A 19,966-nucleotide genomic window follows, 5' to 3' on the forward strand; every position below is an offset into this window, starting at 1 on the left:
TACAGTGTTTACAGGGCACAGCCAGTGAGCAGAATGCTGGGGTCCCCGAAGGGTGTGAATGGAGCTGTGAGTGGTGGGGCTCCCATGCAGTGCACGCCCTGGGCGCACAGTGGCCCGATGCTCGTGCTGAACACGGATCAGGGTCAGAATTTGGCTGCCGCTCCCTCTGCTCTCAGCAGGGAATACATCACCCTCGTGGCCCCAAGAGTGGGTCCCTGAAGGACATCGTTCCACACAGAAATCAGGAGAAACTGGGTGCTGATTTGTGCCCATAGCTGCTCACAGGATAAACAGAAGCCGTAGGGCTGTCCACTCAGCACTTCTTCCCAACCACGGGGAAAAAATGTTTCTCTTTTTAAAAAGAAAGATGGGAGAAGGGCATTTTTAGTGCAGGTTGCAGTTCTTGATGACATAAACTGCTCAGCCCAAGGAAATGGAAATGGATGAAGCACATGCATTCAGATAATGAATGGAGTTGGGGCAGAAAACTGTAAAAGAAACTACTTGATTTTATTTTTCTATCCATAATGATGTTTGTTTTTACAGTGGTCAGTGGTGCCGTTCTCACTGACATTGAGCATCTGTGGAAAGAAAGCAGTCAGCTCTCTGAGATATCTCTCTGAGAAGTGGGGGTAATAAGATTTAGTATTATTAATTTATTTGCAAAATAAAATTTCGATTAGATACTAATTGTATGAATTTCTAGGACCACTATTTATTAGACGAGGGAAGTCAAACTACCACATTTGCTGAGAGAGAACTGAGGAGACCTTACTTTCATCCTCAAGGAGAGTATGTTGGCCAGATTATTAATGGAGAGGTGAGAGAAGACAGATTGAGTGGCAGACAATCCTGTCTGGCCCCAGCCTGTCACTTGCAGACATACACCAGCTTTTTGCACCTCCCTGGGCTTCCTGATTGCTATGCTGGAAAAGGTTACAGGTGTACTGTGAACGAGTAAACCCTCAGTGCCTGAGGCCTGGGGTAACTGAGGTCCCAAGCTGCTCATCAGTCCAGGACTCGCCAAGAGCAGCCTGGGGGCTCTGTTGGGCATGCCCCATATTCCCTACCGATGGCTAAAACCGTGAGTTTCTCTGCAAATGGAGAGAAATTGGCTATCTACCGCAACTGTCTGCTGCAGAGCTCACTGCTGCCTCCTGTGGGCAAAAGGGCTGCAGAGATGCTAGAGACTTCCTGTTGCAGGGGCCTGTGGAACAGGAACGTGAGGTGCGGTCCAAGTCTGGGTGGAGAGTGGGAGATGGGGAGGCGGGGAGGCCAGGTGGGAACTCCTGCGAGGCCTAGCTCAGAAGGTAGCCCTGCACCTCTTTCTTCACATATCTTGGTCACTTATGCCCATTTGTACAGGTCTGCCCTTTTAGTGGAGTCCACACAAGTGGCCGGGCAAGGGCTCGAGCCCTGTGTGCACATTCTGCACTTTCAAGCGCCTTTCTTTTCAAAGACTTGGAACGGAAAAGTTTGACTGGATTTGAAATTCATTTCCGTTATCACAAGAAATTTCAACATCTACATCGGTCAAAGAAAATAAAAAAGAAGAACTCTTAGGTTCTTTAAAGATAATTTCAACTGTTGTAAATTTTTGAATGGCTGTAAAAAATGGCTTTAAATTTTTTATCACCTACTTGTGTGAACCAAGTTTCTCATCAATGGTGACTATCAAGAATTTGAAGAGATCGTTAAAAAGACTTGATCAGGACTTGCTTGTAGCCATTTCAAACATAAAACTTGGTATAAAACAGTTATGTGCATGGAAGCAAGCACAACTTTCTTATTAACATTTTTGGAAAAGATTTTATTTGAGATTTTATATGAATTTAATATTTAATACCCATCTTGAATGCTCTGTATTTTATTTTTATTATCATAGTAATAAAATATTTTAAAAAATGTAATCAGTGTTTTCACCTAGGCTGTATAGGTGTCCTCAAGTCCCCCCCAGTTCATTCCAGCACAGTGTACAAATATTATCATATCACGTCTTAGCTTCAAGTAGACATCAGAACATTTGGACATTAATGCTCGTTTGCTGCTTTCTCTGACCAAATCACAGGAGCAACTTGGGCCTCAGTTCCCCTATCTGTAAGATGACTGGATTGGATGAAATTATTTCTAAGGTTTACTCCAATTGCCAACTGCGGAGTTATTTTTAACCATCTGTTTACTTGTAGGGTCATGTCTAGGCTTTATTTCTCATTAGGATGTATCTTAGTAATTGATCAGTAGTTTTCCAATAACTTTAATACCAAATGGTCTTGCTACAAACCAAAGGAATATTTATGCATTGCACAGATAATGGAATTGGGTATGAGTTTGTGACCAAAACATTTATTAGCAAGGAAAATTGAGCCAGTGCCTTGACTCCAAAGAGCTCAAGGTGCTATACTAATGCCCCCACAAGCCTATTTCTTCGAGTTAGCATTTCTGCAAGCATTTTCCTTGTTCCTTTAAGTTTAGGAACACAGAGCAATTTGAAGGAAGCCATAATATATGACATGACATGACATGACACGACACGACATGATAGGAACGCAAGCTCCATTTCCATTCAGAAGGTCCTGCTGATATGGGCTGTGCCCATGCCGATCACTTTTACATCCCAGCAGTGCTGCCCATTTACTTCTGAGCCATCTCCTTCCGCCTTTGGAAACAACGGTCTCAGATTGAGAGTGAGGCTGAGGATCTGAAAGACAATCACTACCTTTTAATCAACTTGTTTTGAGCTAGAATTCTACCTTACCTGCCTTCTCCTCCCCAGTCCCCTGCCCCTTTATGAGCATACACAGAATAATAATAATAATAATAATAATAATAAAATAATAATAACAAAATAATAAAATAAATGAGCCAGATACATTCAGCATTCAAAACCAGATAAAAACCCTACTGTAGACCTTAAAATTGACATAGTTTAGGAAGAGGTCTGGAAAAGTACATTGCTGGATATCAGAAAACTTTGAAGCATTGAAGCATCCATTTCAAAGGAAAGGACTCAAAGAATAATTGAGCATGTGTGATCTGATCCCACATGGACAGCTTTGCATAGACCATTGACTATGTCGGTGCATGACCCTAAATGCTCATAGGCACTTCTAGAATTAGAAATATGTGCAGCCTGGAAAAGTCTGGGTATGAGAGAAAATAGTAGGCATATCTCATGGTGCCTCATGCTCCCCTCGGAGATGTGTAGCCAGTCTTTCAGGGAAGATTGAACATCAAAAGCTATGTGAAGAAATGATCTAACATTGTCAGCTCATTTGTCCTCTGGATTAGTGTCAACATCACACAAAACAGGCACTCTACAGTGGAAGCAGGAGTTCAGGGTTTGGTCTTTGGGTGAAGAAGATAAAGCAAAAGTCAGGAATCAGTGTGGCCTTAAAAACAATGGGGTCTCTTGGGTTCCAGCAGGAACTCAAGTTGCATAAATGGAGCATTTAGTAAAGATGAAAGACACCACAGAACACTGTCTGTAAAATTCAAGAGCCTGTATTGTAAAGCCCTGGGAAGGAAATACCATTTATTAAGCACATATGTAGGGCACTGTGGTAGGTGCTTTCACATCCTTTGAGCTAAGTATAACCACAGTCCCGTTCCCTTTCTAATCGGTAAGGAAATCAGGACCAATGGAAAGGTTATAACATCTGTTACAAAATTTGTTGTTGGCTGTAGACATACCTGCGATGGGTGGGTCTGTTTCTTGGCCTAATTGAGGGGATAGTCTCGAACATCACAGTATCTTCCCTATTGGTTTCGTGAAATACCACAGTTACAGCTATGTTCCTTAAAATATTGAGGATTTTTGTCCTAATATTTCTGATCTAAATTCAGTCGCCCAAGTATGAGGCACTTTAAATGTTTCCCAGGCATTTATTTGAAAGGGAAACATTTCTTAATGAGTTTTCCCAGGAAGCCAAGAGCAATTCTCTATAGGGTTGGGAGTACCTCGAGAGTGATGGGGGCACCTCCTTATCTCCTCTGGGTTCCGGAGCTGCTGAGGGGGCCACCCTGCTACAATACTTCTTTTCCCTACACTTTTTTGGCTGCCTACTCCTTGACTGACTCTTCACGTGACAATTTTGTAATATTTACTATGGGAGGAATAGAAAGATAACTCAGTCTTTCCTCTAACAAGATTGATCAAAATTTGAATGTTTATTATTGATAGGTTAGAAAAGTTTCTTTGAGCTTCAAAACTTACTACTACAAATGCTCCATCTGTGAATTTCTACTATACTTACATTCCAAGAACAGGTAATGCTCCAAAGAGAAAGCAAGGTCCTGAAAACGAAGCTTCCATTTCATAATGTGGCCGGAGCCGACCAGAGGCGGAGTCAGCATAGCTGGAGAAGCTGAAAATTCAAGGTCTTTTCCAAGGCACAGGGGCTGCCTGCAGGAGAAAGCACGCACCTGATCTAGGAGACAAAGAGCGTCGCCTCAGCCTGGGGGCATCATTGCCCTTGCCTGTGGTGGTCCTGGGGCTGCTGGCTGGGCTGGCACGCTGGGCACAATCTCTCCAGCCACCTGGTCCCTAATGACACCTTCTTCTGGTGGGCCACCTTGAGCATCCTGGCCCAGCTTTGCCTTCAACTAGAAGTAACGGAACCAGGCACTGCTCATTACCACCTTTGACCTGGTCTTTATGGCCATCTGGCATCCGGACCTCTATTCGCGGATCAGGCCTGATGAGGAAGAGGGAGGTGAGGACTTGGGACTGGAAAGTGGGGAGGGGTACTTCCCGGCTTGATCAAGTCTCTAAAAGCTGTGGCCTCAGGTAAGAAACACCTCTCAAGCACAAAACTGCTGAGGAATTTACAGGTATGGCATTGCCATAAAAGGCTGAAGCAAGAATCACTTTTTAAAACCATCAATAATAAACACATTTTGATTAATCATACTGGAGGAAAGACTGAATTACTTGTCTATCCTTTTTTTAGGAAATATTACAAAATCGTTATTATAGAAAGAGGCAATCAAAGAGTATGAAGACAAGAAATGTAGGAAAACCAGCATTACAGAGTTGTATCAGTTCTAATAAACTAATAAAAATATTTTTCTGTTTTTCGGTTATTTTTCTGGATTTTTTGGAAATTTGTGGTACTTGTCAGTGTTATAAAATTTCTGATTTGATGCAATTTCTTTACCCATTCAAATTAATTTTTCCATTCATACCTGGTTTTTTATTCATCTTTTAAAATTCTTTTTCTTAAAGAAGGCCCTGTAAATTGAAGCTTCAGGTGCCACCAACTGGAATCTGTCCCTTCTGTTCACTTCTGCTAGGACTCAGAAGGCCATGCCCAGCATCCCTGTGTCCTCAAGGCTGGTGTCTCTGCCAAAAGGGTTGCTAGGTGCCTGGTAGGGTTTCGTAGAAAGGACATGGATCAGAGTAGGATTTCAGTTCTATTTCTGGATTAAGCTTGTTCTAATTATGTGCCTCTGGGCGGGACACTGTAGTGCCCTGAGACCGTATTTTCCCATCAGTATGATGTGCCTCCTCATCTCCCAGAGATGTCCTGTATCTAGTATTACATATAGTAACAATATTACCTGGTATTACATTTAGATGGTAAAACCTATGTAGAAAAGGCAGCAATGAAAAGGAAAAAACTATCGTTATCATGCTTTTTCCTCTGGCAAGCAGCAAACTGAGCTTACCTGTAGCATCTTGGTGGAACTTTACCACCTTAAGATACTGTTCCCACATCACCTTTGAGACCAGTTGAAAACTGTCACATGTCTTTTTCTAAATTTCCCCAAGTGGAGTTGGTGGTGGTGATGAGTTTATTTCTTTCCCTTTTGTTATATATGGAAGAAGTGGAAACACTCATTTCTCCCATTTCCACTTCTCTATCTTTTTACCTTACTCAACCCGTCCTCCTCCCTGTCCTCATTAGCCTCCCACCCAGTCAATAAATAGCCCAAGGCCGCTGCCCTCCACTTCGGGCCAGATAATGACCTGGCCATCCATTACCCTCTTCCAGCTCTTCCAGAGGCTTGTGAAACATCCTGGAATCGGGCTGATATTTCCCTCCCCCAGACGGAGTAAGAGATGAGGGGAGACAGTGCGGCCTTGTTCACATTTGGGGAGGTACGCTAGCCAAGGAGCCCACAGTGCTTTGTGGTCCCCACTGGTCACCCAGTGGGATCACTGGGACTCGTCTGGTCCCTGAAGAAGAAACTCCTGACCTGTATTCTCTTCCTTGTCACATCCTTCCCCCACCCCACGCTACTTTTGGCTTCTGAAATGTGCAGAACATGAGCAAATGAAAACAGGGGGAAATAATCCATAAGGTCAATGGCTAATCATCCACACTTAAATATCTAAGAAAGGAGAATAACACCCTCCAAGGTGTTATCAACCAACGAGAAGAGCAATGAGTTGGTTCCATTTGGAAATTTTCTGTGTTTCTATAAATTTGTTTCTCAAGGTAAATCACCAGCCTGTCTAGCCACATTTGTTAACAATGCTTGTAACTCTTAATAGCATCTCAAAAGCATACTTACTCTCAATTTCGCTTCTCATTCGTTTTTATGATGCTAGAGAAATTCAGATTATATAGGCTTTCTTTGTGCTGAGATGGTAATTTTATATCACTGTAGATTAATAGCATTTTTAGTGATATTTGGTATCACTCATTTGTCTCCTGTGGTTGTAAAGATATATATTTTTTCTAATTTGGCTTTGCCAACAAATAAAAAATAAGAGTCTTTTTCTGTTGAATGAGCGAAAAAATCATTCTGACCATGAAGAATTATTCCCTTTTAACATACCCACAATCCGCCATCTAATTGGTTTTGTTATTGTGGCAATACAGTGTCTACAAGAATGTGTGTGCACGCCTATGTGCCTGCATACAGTTTGGCCTGCAGAAGAATCTCTCCTGGTTGCTACTTGATCTTTACTTTGAGACTTGGAGTGCTGATTACTGAGCCTCCAGCTTATCTGTTTAGAGCCTGTTCATCCAGGCACCTCTGCTTAGGAAGACAGAAACCTGTTTTTTCCCCTTCCTCTCCCTTCACCCTAGAGTTTTGCAGAGATTTTTACTTTGTGAGCATCTTGATATGTCTGGAATTCTATTCTGAGAACTGGTCCTGCAGTGCTCGCTTGGAACAAGTACCCATTCCAGGGACCATTATTACGGAGTAGAAAGGCAGCCAGACTCGCTTTAGCTATCAGCTTTTAAGAGCTTCCTCCATCTGCTAAAATGTGCACTACAAAGTTGCACATACAATGCTGATTAGTACCTCAGTGCAGATTCATATAATGATCCACTCTCTCTTGGTTTACGTCACACTCTCCTAACTACCCATTCACCTGTTCTATTGGAAAATTTTAATCATCTCTCTGACATTAGCTTGGCAATTTCAGCAGCCACTTCACAATCTTTCAAAGTCTTTCTGCTCCATTTCATTCCTATTTCTTTTCTGCTTGTGTTAATTATTTTTGCAGCCAGCATACGTGTTTGTCAATAATGCATTACATTTTCCATGTGTCAGTTCCTCAGCCCATCAAAGAACCCTGCTTTTTACATTCGGAATCTATTTTCCCCTTTCCCTACTCAGCTCATTTTGCTCCGGGCCTGCCTCTACTCCTCATTCCAAATCCACTGGAAGTTGCCTGACACTTGGCACTTGCAAAGCAGTTCCCAGTTTAATTGGGTCTAGCGCTCCACAGAGCATCAGGCTGGGGCCTGCAGTGGGCTGCAAGTTGTCTGAGAGCCCAGTGACTTCTTTGGGACCCGAGATAACTTCAAAGCCCTCACTCCGTGCGATGCCCACTTCTGGAGTGTACACCAGACAGTTCTCCCATCTTGGATCGAGGACCAGGACCTAAATCTCTCATTAAGCTCAAGGATCATGAAAACCAGTCCTGATTCTAGTGGCTCCATTCCCAATGTGATGCCTTTGCTTACTGAAAAAAGTCTTCTCTTTAAAAAAAATTTTCTGTGTGTATAGTTGACACACACTGTTCCGTTAGCTTCAGGTGTAACAGCATAATGATTCAAACTCTCTATACCTTATGCTGTGCTCACAAGTGTCGCCACCATTTGTCACCATACGACCCTATTGCAATACCATTTCCCTATGCCGTGCCTTCCGTCCCTGTGACTTAGTCATTCCATCACTGGAAGCCTGGAGCTCCCACTCGCCTTCACCCATCCCGCCCATCCCCTCAGCCCCTTTCCTCTGGCAGCCATCAGTTTGTTGTGTTTATAGATCTGATTCTGCTGGAAAAAGCTTTCTCTTAATGGCCACTCAAAAAAAAACCCAAAAAAACAACACCTACCCTAGTGCCGGGCACATACCAAAGCTCTGTAAATACTTACACAATCGAATGTTCTGGAAAGGGCTTAAGACCCACAGGCTGTCGTTTTGGGGGACGCTGATGGGAGGCAGGTTGCTCCTTTAAAAAAAAAAAAATCAGTACCATTCTCCCCTCTGTCCCAGCATAACCTATTCTTGGGGAATTTTCCAGTGGTTATCATTTCCGTTTTCATGATGAATATCACGGCTACCTACAAGTCGTCCTAATCCCAAGACTCTTCTTTTGTCGTTGCTTCTGAGAATTTACTGACTAGTTCCCCCTCACAGGCCAAGGAAGCGCCATTTTCAGAGAACGCTCCGCTTCTCAGAATGAATGCCCTTTTGGTGAAGGGCACGTGAAGGGAAGTTTCTTTTCTTGTTTTGCTTTTGTTTCACATTCCCCCCCGGGGCGGGGGGCAGGTTTACACACATCCTGTTCCAATTCCCCGGTTCCTTGGGGAAGCACTCAGCCTGGGACGGGAAGAGAAGGGACGCGGGCCCCAAGCCGCACGGACAGGGAGGAGGTGACCGGAGGCTCCTCTGGGTCTGGGCTGCCACTTTGTTTTCTCCCCGCGCAAGCGCGTCCCTCGTGTGCGGCGGAATCAGCCAAGGGCCACACACTGACCCTTGGTAAGACTCCGTTCCTTACTTCCCCTCACTCTGCCCTTCAGTTGCCAGCTCCTTCTGATAGTTCTCCCTCTGCCTTCTATCGCCTGGGAGCCGCCCGTGTCCAGCTGCAGGCCAATGCTGCAGAGGGCCGGCCGAGAAACCCCGAGTGTGCGGAGGGGCGGCCCTCCGAGGGTAGGAACAGAAGCGCAGGCTGGGAAGCAATAGGTCCTGCGTGCTTCAGGACTTTAGGTTTTACCAGACGTCTCTTTTGTTGTTAGCTCTTTTCCGGTAATCGCAAGGGATCATTTTCTGCTAATTGTCCCACAGGGAACAACACTGCGTTTCAGTTGTTTTTCGTTTCCTGTCCGGCAGTCTCGTGGATAAGCAGAGGCATTGACAGAGGTTGACCGAGGGAGGAGACGGGGACAGTAAGGTCGTATTTCATTCACCATTCAGATAATCACCTGGTTGCGACGGCTCATGTAGAAATAGAGGCCTTCTCTCCAGTAGGTGGCCCCTCTCTTTATTCCTAGACCTTTCTTGAATTTAAAGACCACCTCTGGATAGGACTTTCCAGGACAGAAGACCTCTGGTGGAGTCTTTCATTCACACTAATAAGAAGGTGAAACATGGCACCACCTCTCGACTCAGTGACCTTGTATTTGAAGTCGTCACAGTCGGGCAGCTTACCTTTTCCACTTCATGTCTAGCTCTGATATCTGAGTCAAGCTAAGAAATTGCCTTCCCTGGCTGCTCCCTGCTTTGCCCAGCTAAATAAACATGAATTGCTAGTTTTATTTGGTTTACTAACTCCGTGGGTTAGGATAATCTAAAGAAAAGTAAATGTGTGAGACGAAATGTGGACAAATTCTCTGTACTTCTTTATAGGCAATATCTACAGTTAACTATGCTTTGAGAAAATATTTCCTTAGAACCGTCATTGGGGAAGGGTTTTGTTAAGAAAAGTTGAGAGCCGGGGGTGGGGGAGGGGTTCCTACACCACATCCTCTGCTGAATTAAAATTAAAAAATAAGGCTTCCATAAAATCCAGTTAACTCTAGCCAGTGATAATCTCACCCTGTTTCCACATGTGTCAAATTGGGATTATGAAATTACCTGTCTCATGGGCTTCTTGGGACTACTTCATATAACTTTTAGAAGTACCTGGTATAGTAAGTATTCTATAAATGTTAGCAATCATTATTATCAACTAATAAAATTCCTAGTTGCTCTTATAACATATGACCCATTAGGGAGAGGTTGCAAACTAATAGGCCATGAACAGGAGGCAGTCATGAAGAGAGTTGTAGAAACTTTTTAGGTGCTGCGTTTTACAATTGACAGATTTCACACACATACCAAAAAGAAAAAAAAAAGAGCTATTTCCAATTTTGCTTTACAATGAGAGGACCCAGGATGCGAGGCATGTATTTCTTCAAGGCAGCATTACAGGCTGGAGCTGAAGGGCCCTTTTAAATGGCGCGTCTGGCCAGTTTGCAAAATCCCCACTATGTCCTCCTGGGCTCCAGGGAGGCCACTTGGCCCATGGAGCCTTTGCATTTCCCTCTCCCGGCTCATACGCTACCAGGCGCTTTGAAATAGGCGCCAGTATTTTGCTTTACACAGAGTATAAGACATGTGGTTTGCGGATATTATCCACATTTCAGAGTTGAGGAAACCAATAAAAGGGAAGGTTAAGTGACCTGCACAGTGAGTCTCTGGGGACTGGGACTCAAACCCAGACCCCCTTCTTCTGCAGCATCATGTCGCTTCCCCACGCCGGCGCACACACTCTTTCCTGAGTTTTCAGCAGAAGCGCTTTGTCCTCTGTCAATTCACCAGTTGCTGTGATTTTAAGTAGCAGGGCAACGTGATGTGCCAGTGTCGAATGGTAAGTTAAAATGTGACCTGAGGTGTCTGAAGAATGTCCTCTCCACTCTGCTAATAAACAGGCAGTCTCTAATTATTTGCATGGAGTTTGGCTCCCAAGATAATTCAGTGTCCGTGTGGCTCCATTTCACCTCTACTTATTTCCATTACCTTGCATATTAGCTGTGTCAAGTTGATGGGCCTGCTGTTCCCCAGGGTGGCTATTATAAATATGGTGTTACAGTGGAACGTTTCCAGTCTTCTGGAACCTCATTTGAACTAAGCAAGTTCTCTATAATGATCATTAATGATGTATTGCTTGCATATAAATGTTGGATATTAATCTTTTGTTTACTTTCTCTGTGCCATCAGACTTTTTAGAGGTTCTTTGTAACATGCTCTTAATTGATGACGGGCAGTAGTTTCTGCATTTGGGAGAGTGATTTTTTTCAGCTGACAAGGCACTGTGGCTGGTGAAGGCTTGATCTTGGAACCCTGGCTGATGGACCCACTTCGCTTGGCAGATACGGCTGCCCAGCACTCTTGGAGTTCACGTATAACTAGCGACAAGGCACAAAACCTCACTGAGCCAGGACTGTCTGTTGGCTCGTACGTTTCATGAATTGGAGGCAGGAACTTGTCTATGCCAGGAAGTCCCTGCAAGATGACTGGGATGAGGCTCTGGAAGGAGGGACATGGTGGGTGCTGGATACATTCTGTTCCTTTCTCACAGGACCTGAATTGGTGCTGTACCAATCCTGTGCTGTAGTGGGTCTGAGGGCTCATCTGGTTTGGATCCTTTGATAAATCCCCTTCTGCCAAGACCCAGAATTCAGGTGCTGGGTTAAATGTAAAAGGGTCTGCCGAGACTTGGCACAGACTCTTCTTTCTATATTGAATTAGGCTGGAAGAAATGCTTGCAGTTTGGTTTAGCTTGACTTTACACCAGGAGGTTGCCCCAGGAATAGATTAGCATGTGTGCAGGAAATGATGAGGTGCCAATGTTCTCTGTGGCATGAGGTCACTCAATAAGACAGAGGCTCAGGAATAAGACAGACCTGTATTTGAAACCCTACTCTGCCATTTCCTACCTGTGTAACTTTAAGAAGGTTTCTTTTTTGTGTGTGGATGTTGTAAATTGCATGGTTCCCCCCCACCCCCCGCAGCGTTACGGAGATATAATTAACATATAACACTATGTAAGTTTAATGTGTATTTAAGGTTTCTTAAACCCTATTTAAGCCTTGGTTTTCTTTTTATTTAATAGAAAGACTAATGGTACTCACTAATTGGGGTTGTTACAAGAATTAATGACTAAATGTATATAAACACAGCCCAAAATCTAGTACAAAGCAAGTGCTCAGTACAAAGTACAAAGCTGTAATAGTAATTTTTTATTATTTGTCATTATTATTGTTATTTCTGATGATTGCTGATGCTGGTCTTAGCTGTAGAGTCTGACCTTCCTCATCCTAGAAGAGAGAGGCTATTTGCCAGGCTGTCACCATATACACATCCCTGTTCCGCCTATCTCTGTTACCAGAAGTTAAATGTGACAGAAGTAAAGGAGATCTTACTGGGGTTAGTTATGAGCAGGATAAGGAAATGGCCCTGTGCCAAAACCGCAAATTCACCACAAGTCTTTTATGATAAGGAATGCACATTAAAACCTGTTAGAAGCAGACATGCTTATGACATGTAGACTCATGTCTGAGGAAGATGTGGAGGATCTCCTGGGAGAAGGCAGGCATAGACACGGAGGCCACTGAGGCAGGCATGCCATGTGTGGAAGTTGGTAAGTCCCATGGTTGCTCTTGATACCAAGAACTGTGGTCATGGGTGGGCCGTGTAATCGTCTCTGTACTCCAAATTCTCATCATCCCTCACTTGAACTTTGTGAAAAGCTAAGACTATGTTCCGTGCCATCATCCTTTTCCTGCTCGAATTCATTCTTCCACACTGCTGGCAGAATGGTCTTTCTAGAGCACAACTCCAATTATGCCCCTTCTCTGCTCAATGGTCTTCGCTAGTGCTCATTGTTTACCCGTCTAGTGACCAGAACCAACAACCTAACCCCCTTAGGCCTATGCGCACTATTGCCAATCCCTTGAGCCCTGAATCCAGGAGGAGTTGGTGGTCCCACACTAGAGGACTGTACTGGGAAGAGGCTGGAAAACTCAAGGCAGGCTTTTCACTAATCCCTCTGAGCATTCACCACCCAGTGGGCTGCGCTGGAGAGAGATGAAAGGAAGACACACATGTGTTTCCTATCTTGCCTGGAGATTAAGTGTTTTCACAATCAAGGAGATGTGTATGGTTTCATAGGCCTGAAAAGTTGTTTGAGCCCTAAAGCTGAGTCTGGGATCTTCCTGAAGCATCACTGGAGAGGACTGGGGACTTCACTTTTTCAATTGATTCTATTTTCTCTTTGGAAACAAGTCTTCATCTTACTGCCTGGGTGCCCCTAATGTACCAGCCTTCTACTTTTCTTTAAATACACACTTGTATTATCTGTTTGGAACTCTGTATGATTCTTAGGGGAGCTTCCATTACATATGGCTTTTTCGTGTTCTCTGAATAGTCACTTATGTCATGTAAATAGAAGTTGGGGCCACTCATCTTCAGATTCCTTAGAAAAACTGAGTTTTTCCTTGACAAGTAAGGCAAGGACTCCTTCAAATCCAGGAGGACTTGACTTGAAGGCAAGCCAGGTCACTTTGGCAGAGGTAGAATATACAACCCCTCCTGGTCTTGCCCCATTTTTCTCGATCTCCTAGTCCCCACATCAGCAAGCTGGAGAACTCTGCCTCTCTCTCTCTCTCTCACGGGGGATTTAGGAGATTTCCTGGAGGACTAGCATTGTGGTGATGGTGCCGTAGCCTGCCTCAGGCCCTCTGACTTTGCTCCTGACGGGGCCGCCATTATATGACATGTTCCCATTTTAATACTCAAAACCAAGAAAGAGACATTCTATCTAGCCCTTCCTCAATATTGATCTCACAGAAGTAAAGACTGGGAAAGTTTTTTTGTTTGTTTGTTTTAAGTGATCCCTGGTAGGCCTAGATTTACCTGCATGACACAAATCAGAAAACCTCTGGTCTCTGATTTTCTGTTGAGTCCAAAGCACATTGGCTTCTGGCACACACAGAAGACCCTGGGGAACATGACCGTCCTCTGGCAGCATTGACAGTTTTAGTACCAGCTACTTGTCAAAAAGCTTTATTTACCACAATCTACTTATAAAAATATTTTGTTTCAAACATTGAATGACAAGCATTTCATGAACATACAGAGAGGAGCTATCTATTTTTCTCCTTGTCAGAGAAGAGAACTCATGAGAGTGAAAATGTTCCTTAGCGACTTGCTGGAAATGAGAGCACTTGCTGGTCCTACAGGCAAGACTTCCATTTATAAAATCATTGGTTTGTAAGTCTTATTAGTTGAGAGTCTAGCAAAATAGTTGGCTCCTAAGATTATTGACCTATGTCCCAAATCAGCTTTTTTAAATACAAGACCCTTCTGCTCTTGTCACCCCTGTTTGTCACTAGAGATATGACCTGAGAAATGCCTATCATAAAAGCCTGTACTCAGCAGCATTTTTCTTATTAAGTTAGCAGTGTGCAAAACAAAAATAGAAGTTAGTGATTTGTTCTTCCAACAGAAATGCTGCAGCACATTACTCCAAAATGTAGACTAAGACCCTTGGGTATTTTACAACAAGTGAACAATGGCTGAGTCATTTAATTTAAGAAACACAGCTAGCTAAGCACTCATTTGTGCAAAAAAATTCAGTGGGCTTTTATCATGCTTGTACAAGATCCAGTTTTCTGAAGACTCTGTAAATCCATAAATACCCTTTGACATGATGGGCCATTACAGCTCTTAAAGACTCATTGCCGTCTGTTGGATCAAACTCGTGCTTCATGTTGAAGCCTGGGAAGAAGATTTATATGTCAACCATTCCAAATCATATCTCTACTTAAAACTCACTATCTTGGGAGTGAACTGTAAACTATTTTTGCCTGCTGATATGAAGCATTATTCCCAGCCAAAAGAGTCTTAGAAACATTTTAACTCTCGAGGCTCACATCTGTACACACCTGCAACCAAATATCTTTCCCTTTTTTTCTCCCTGGGGGATGGAACTCAGCTTGGTAGATAAGTCTCAGAGTCTCAGACCTACCACTTAACTCCAACTTGACCTGAGTCACATAAATCACTTAATCTTTTAGAGAGATGAGTGTTGGAATGAAGAGTTGAATTTCTTACCAAAGGTCATTTATTAAGTTTCTGTTCATGACCAGAAGGAGAAGCAGGGCAGTGCCGCCTCATTAAAAGATTCAGAAGAAACCTTCAAGAAGCTGGGAGTAGTAAACAATGTCATGTGGGAGAGAAGGTTAAAGAAAATGAGAACTTTGAAAAGAATCTTGGGTTCCAACCTCTCCCTCACTCCTCGCACCCAACAAGGTATTTGGTCTTGCTCATTTAACCTCCATGGTGTTTCTCCAACCCAGCCCTCCCTCCATTCCTTCTGTGATAGCCTTAGTTCAGGCCATCAACATCTCTCCCTGGACTCTTGGTTTCTCTGTCCACATTGCAGAAGGCATTGCTTTGTAATGCGCAGAACTAATCATATGGCAAACGGGGTCTTCCACAATTGGAAGGTGCCTCTTCTACTCTCCTGATCTCCCCACTTCCTACCATTCCCTGAGAACATCTTGGTTCATTCCTATCCCTCTGCCTAGAACATTCTCTCACATCTCTGCTCTCATTCTTTGAAATCCTAGACTCCCAGGAAGCCCCCTCAGTCCACCTAATGAAAATTCATAGCTCCTGCCTCATTTGCCATGTCCTCAAAGCACTGTCTTTGTAGAACTCAATACTGATCTCTTGTTTTTCTCATGTACTTCTGGCTTATCTCTTCCTATTTCTCTTCTGTCTATAGCCTAAAGAAAATCTCTCTCTTATCACTCTCCTATCCAGCACTGTAAAATCAACCATATACAGCAAGGTCTTTGCTGATCTCAAAGCCTTACAAATCTCAGAGTTGTTTAGTTAATAGGATTGGCATCGAAATATTTCTGTAGTCCAGTGTCATTTCTGCTCCATCCAACATTCCTGTTGGCGCATTCTGACATACCAGCTGTTTTTTCAGTCCTCTTTGTCTTCAGAACATTTTGGAATTATCTCTAAGTCAATTCAGGTCTTAATTTTCATTTTCATCTCATTTTTCCTTTTCTTATTTTTCCCTGCAAATTAACATGCATTTTATTCTGCCACCTTAAAAAAATTGAATGCCAGCGTCTGATGCCATTTATATTCATTCAGACCCTTCTGAAGAGATTCCTTCTGTTCCTCAATGTCACTGATTTCCTGTAAGCACAACACATTTTCATTTGTACACCTTCATGTACGTGTCAGGACACTACAGATCCTCTGGTCTCTAAGGGTCTTCAAACAGCCTTGGCAACATCCCTGTGATGACAACCTAGAGTTGTCCTCGCTTTGGCTTCCTTCCTAATAGCTAACCTTTACCCTCAGGACCCATTTCCCCACTTTCCCTGTCTTTAATCCCACAGGTCCCCTGATAGCTATGACCCACCTCTCACCGTATCCATCAACTACTGGGTAAGTTGCCACACGGTTTTGTTACTTATTGTCACCAAGCCAGCTTCTAGAATGGCTTCTGAATGCCTCTCCCATACTCACTATTCACCTCTGTTTATCCCAAAGGATTTCTATTCCTCGGCTGAGGCTCCTTGATGATGGAGAATCCTGCAACATCAGGTGGAGAGTGGGGCCAAGCCAATTCTATTTCTAATTCGATCTGATTCTAGGACCTCCTGCCTGTCCTCCCCGTGCCCACTGTGCCAGGCTCTGCGTCGTTTTTCTCCTTCTGATGCTTTTCTGTAATGCCCCAACAAAAGCCTCCTTTCGCTTTCCTCTCCCCACCTCGAATTCATTTATCCTTGCCTACAGAGTTATTATTTGTAAGAATAGCTAAAAATTGTTGAGCTCTTCCTGTGAGCCAGGCATTGTACTTTGCACTTTCTTTGGATTATTTCACTATTTCGTTTGTTCCTCATCACAGTCTCGTGAGGAAAGTACTACTATTTCATGCCCACTTCATAGAGCGGAGAACTGAGGTTTAAAGGGGGGAAATAACTTGCTGGGGTTCCACAGCCATAGAACAACAGCAATGGGCATTCCATCTGTCCGGGCTCAATCTCACTACCCTGAGATCATGACCTGAGCCGAAATCAAGAGTCGGACACTTCACTGACTGAGCCAGCCAGGCGCCCCATGGACTGGTCCCTTCTTCAGCTAACCCTGCCCTCAGGGCAGGTGACACAACGATAGGCATCAGGCAGCAAGCAGCCCCCGTGGCCCAACCTGCCCTTGGAGAAACAGCACTGAAACACACATACACACCTCACGACAAGATACCCTGCCTGCACACACTTTTCCCTCATAGCTTCCTAGAAATGTACAACCATCCACGTCACCCTCCAGCCTTGCCTGCAATTTAATGGTGCTGCTTATCAAGAACTGATGAAAAATCTGCATACAGTAAAAATTGAATCCAGACACAAAAGAGATTCCCTGCAAATTCTTTCCCTCCTTTTTTTTAAGACCTTTTTTTTTTAACGCACTACTTTTATCTCGCCAAATGAAATCTTTGAAATCAACTGAAATATGTGAGAGTGAAAACGACATGCAGTATTATTGCCATTATCTTGATCAGCTCTGCATATGAAATAATGAGCCACATACCGGATTGGTTTTAGTTCCAGCTCAGCTGTTGAACTTCAAAATTCGGGATGTTTCCTCTCTGTAAACCTCAATTGCCACCACCAACCCCACACCTATCAGAAAGGTATGTGAAGAGCAAAGGTGACTAAATTCTATTTTTTTTCCGCTATCGATCTTGAATTTTTAAAACAACTCCCCTCTCGATGTTCTCAGAAATTCTTGATCTAATTTATATAGAGCTTTAGAAGCTAAAGTTTTTCTATCTTATAATTTTCCCACCAACCTGATATTATCGTTGGCATAGTCTTCCTTAATAGGATCCGGTACCTAAAATGCTATTACCTGGGGATTTAGCATCGCTGCCCTTGTGTTTTCAAGGCATTATTCTCTCATGACCTCTCATCTGAAGCACAGCTACCTGGGTGTCCAATACCACCACGTGCTTAGGTGGGGATGGGGTAGAGGGAGCTAGGCTTTGATGTTGGAGGCGGAGGGGGTGCCCAGGGAAGAGCACGTCTGGGCATTTGGGGGTGGCATGATAGAACGGGCTGGCTTAGGGGGAGGGGACAGAGTGGATGGAAGGACGCAGCCGGTCTGAGGGAAGGAGGTGGAGGGGAGCCGTGAGGTGGATCTCCCTGACGAGGCCCTCAGCATTAGCCCTTCCCCAGAGCTCAGGGTCCTTCCTCTCCTCACCCCGGCTGGGCCAACTGAGCTTCTCCTTTTGGTTCTCTTTCTTTCCCTAGTAATCATTCCCTGCCTCTCACTCCTGGTCTGGCTGCACCAAGTCTCTCCTGTTCTTTTCCTTTCTGCCCGACTTCAGCTTCAGCCAAGCAAATGGGACCCCTTGGTCCGGGCTGCTGGCTCCAGGGCCTCGGGGCATTACTGGCTTTGGGGGCTGTGACTGAATTCCCATTTTGTTAAGGAAGGAACGGAGGTTTGCGTGTCCCTAGTGGGCTGGGGCTTGAAATCGGACTCTTGGACTGTGAACTGCTGTACATTTACTCCACGTCTGAAAGATGTGGTCGGGGGCTTGTGCCACCAAGTTGCCCTTTACCATCGAGAGCATGTGCTCTTGTGCGACGGGGGGCTTGACGTGCGAGCTGGCCGTGCGCCACTGATCTGGACACATTGGTGTGTGGAGCAAAGGGGAGGGAGCGGGAGGTAATCTCCGTACAGGCGCTCGCCTGGTCCCTCCTGGGCCCCGCCCCATCGTGCTCAGAGGAATGGACAAATGAATGAAGGAGCAAATGAATACGTGAATGGCTGAGTGAATAAATGAGGGAATGGTTGAAGAATGCTGTCTGGGAACCAAGGACTGGAGGTGGAAGCAAAGGATTGCTTGTCTGAGAAACCACACGCCAGCTCCCGCAGCTCCTGCAGCTCCTGGCCGGCTCCTGCCACTGGGGAGGCCACACTGCGGATGGCCGCTCTCGGACACTCGGAGAGCTGGGACACGGCGCAGAGCTGTAGAGGCAAAAAAGCAGGCTGCACTGCTCTGGGGCTTAAGATAAATATTCATACTTAATACTGGTTCTAGAGTATGAATTTTTAGGCTATAATTCCTTAAAATTTATTATAGTTTTAAACTTAATTGGGTGAAAATATTTATTGATGGGGGAGGGGATGCAATTACCCAATTATGAAAGCTAGAATGAATCCTAGGAGGGACACTAAAACTATCTTTAAGTACTGAGAGGATTTTATTACAGCAACTCTTAAAACAATAATGGATGTTATGTGGCTCCTTAGTCTTTTTTTTTTTTAACAATAGAAAAGGAACACACAATATTCAAACAGAAAGCAGATATGCGTTTGTGGAAGAAGAAATGAGAAGGGTCTCCATGCCAACAAATTCTCCTTGCAAACCCTTACCACCTATAATCGCCTTTTCTTTGAACATTAAGAAAAAGGGGGGGCGGTGTGGGCGGGGAGGGAAACTCTAGTGAGGTTACAGACAATGAAATGGAGATGTGAGAACTAGTATTAAAAATATGTTGGCATTTTCCCAAACAGGGAGTGCTGACAAGTATAATCCTATTACTAAAAGCACATCAACCATGGGATAAATGAAATCAAAACAGGATCTCGTCCCACCAGAGTGGCTATTTGTCCAGAAAATCTCCTTGCGTTATCAGTCTGTCCCTCCCAAAAATCGTACATAGTAGAAAACGATGTTAAGGAGGCTTTTAAAACACATCATTGAGATTACAGCACCTTTTAAAATAAACAGCACCGAATACCAACACAGGTAAAATGTCATTGTGAGATGGGGATCCAATATTCAACGGTGTGCTTTATGGCTTTCCAGTGTGTGATAAAATCTGTTCACCAGATGTACTATTTGTCTCCTGTGTAGCATACTTGAGCATCCTGTAGGCCTGAGGCCCATTTATTTCATGTAATTGCCTTTCCTGTGCAC

The 19,966-nt window shown here is 44.1% G+C and overlaps 1 long non-coding RNA gene across 3 annotated transcripts; it reads right to left on the reverse strand.

Annotated features, from left to right (window-relative positions):
• Positions 1 to 261: 261 nt before the first annotated feature.
• LOC145720515 (uncharacterized) lies at positions 262 to 9,686 on the reverse strand. Of its 3 annotated transcripts, none has more exons than XR_014143512.1 (4): positions 8,340 to 9,686; positions 5,185 to 5,364; positions 4,254 to 4,427; positions 262 to 2,698 (listed from the first exon to the last, which is right to left on the reverse strand). It is a non-coding gene; the product is annotated as an uncharacterized LOC145720515 (long non-coding RNA). The 3 variants fall into 3 exon arrangements; XR_014143513.1 differs by having other exon boundaries at positions 4,254 to 4,402; positions 8,340 to 9,649; XR_014143514.1 differs by lacking the exon at positions 4,254 to 4,427 and having other exon boundaries at positions 8,340 to 9,624.
• Positions 9,687 to 19,966: the final 10,280 nt, after the last annotated feature.

This window comes from Leptonychotes weddellii, chromosome 3 (genome assembly GCF_054177405.1).
Source record: "Leptonychotes weddellii isolate Sample4059 chromosome 3, ASM5417740v2, whole genome shotgun sequence".
Classification (NCBI taxonomy): domain Eukaryota; kingdom Metazoa; phylum Chordata; class Mammalia; order Carnivora; family Phocidae; genus Leptonychotes; species Leptonychotes weddellii.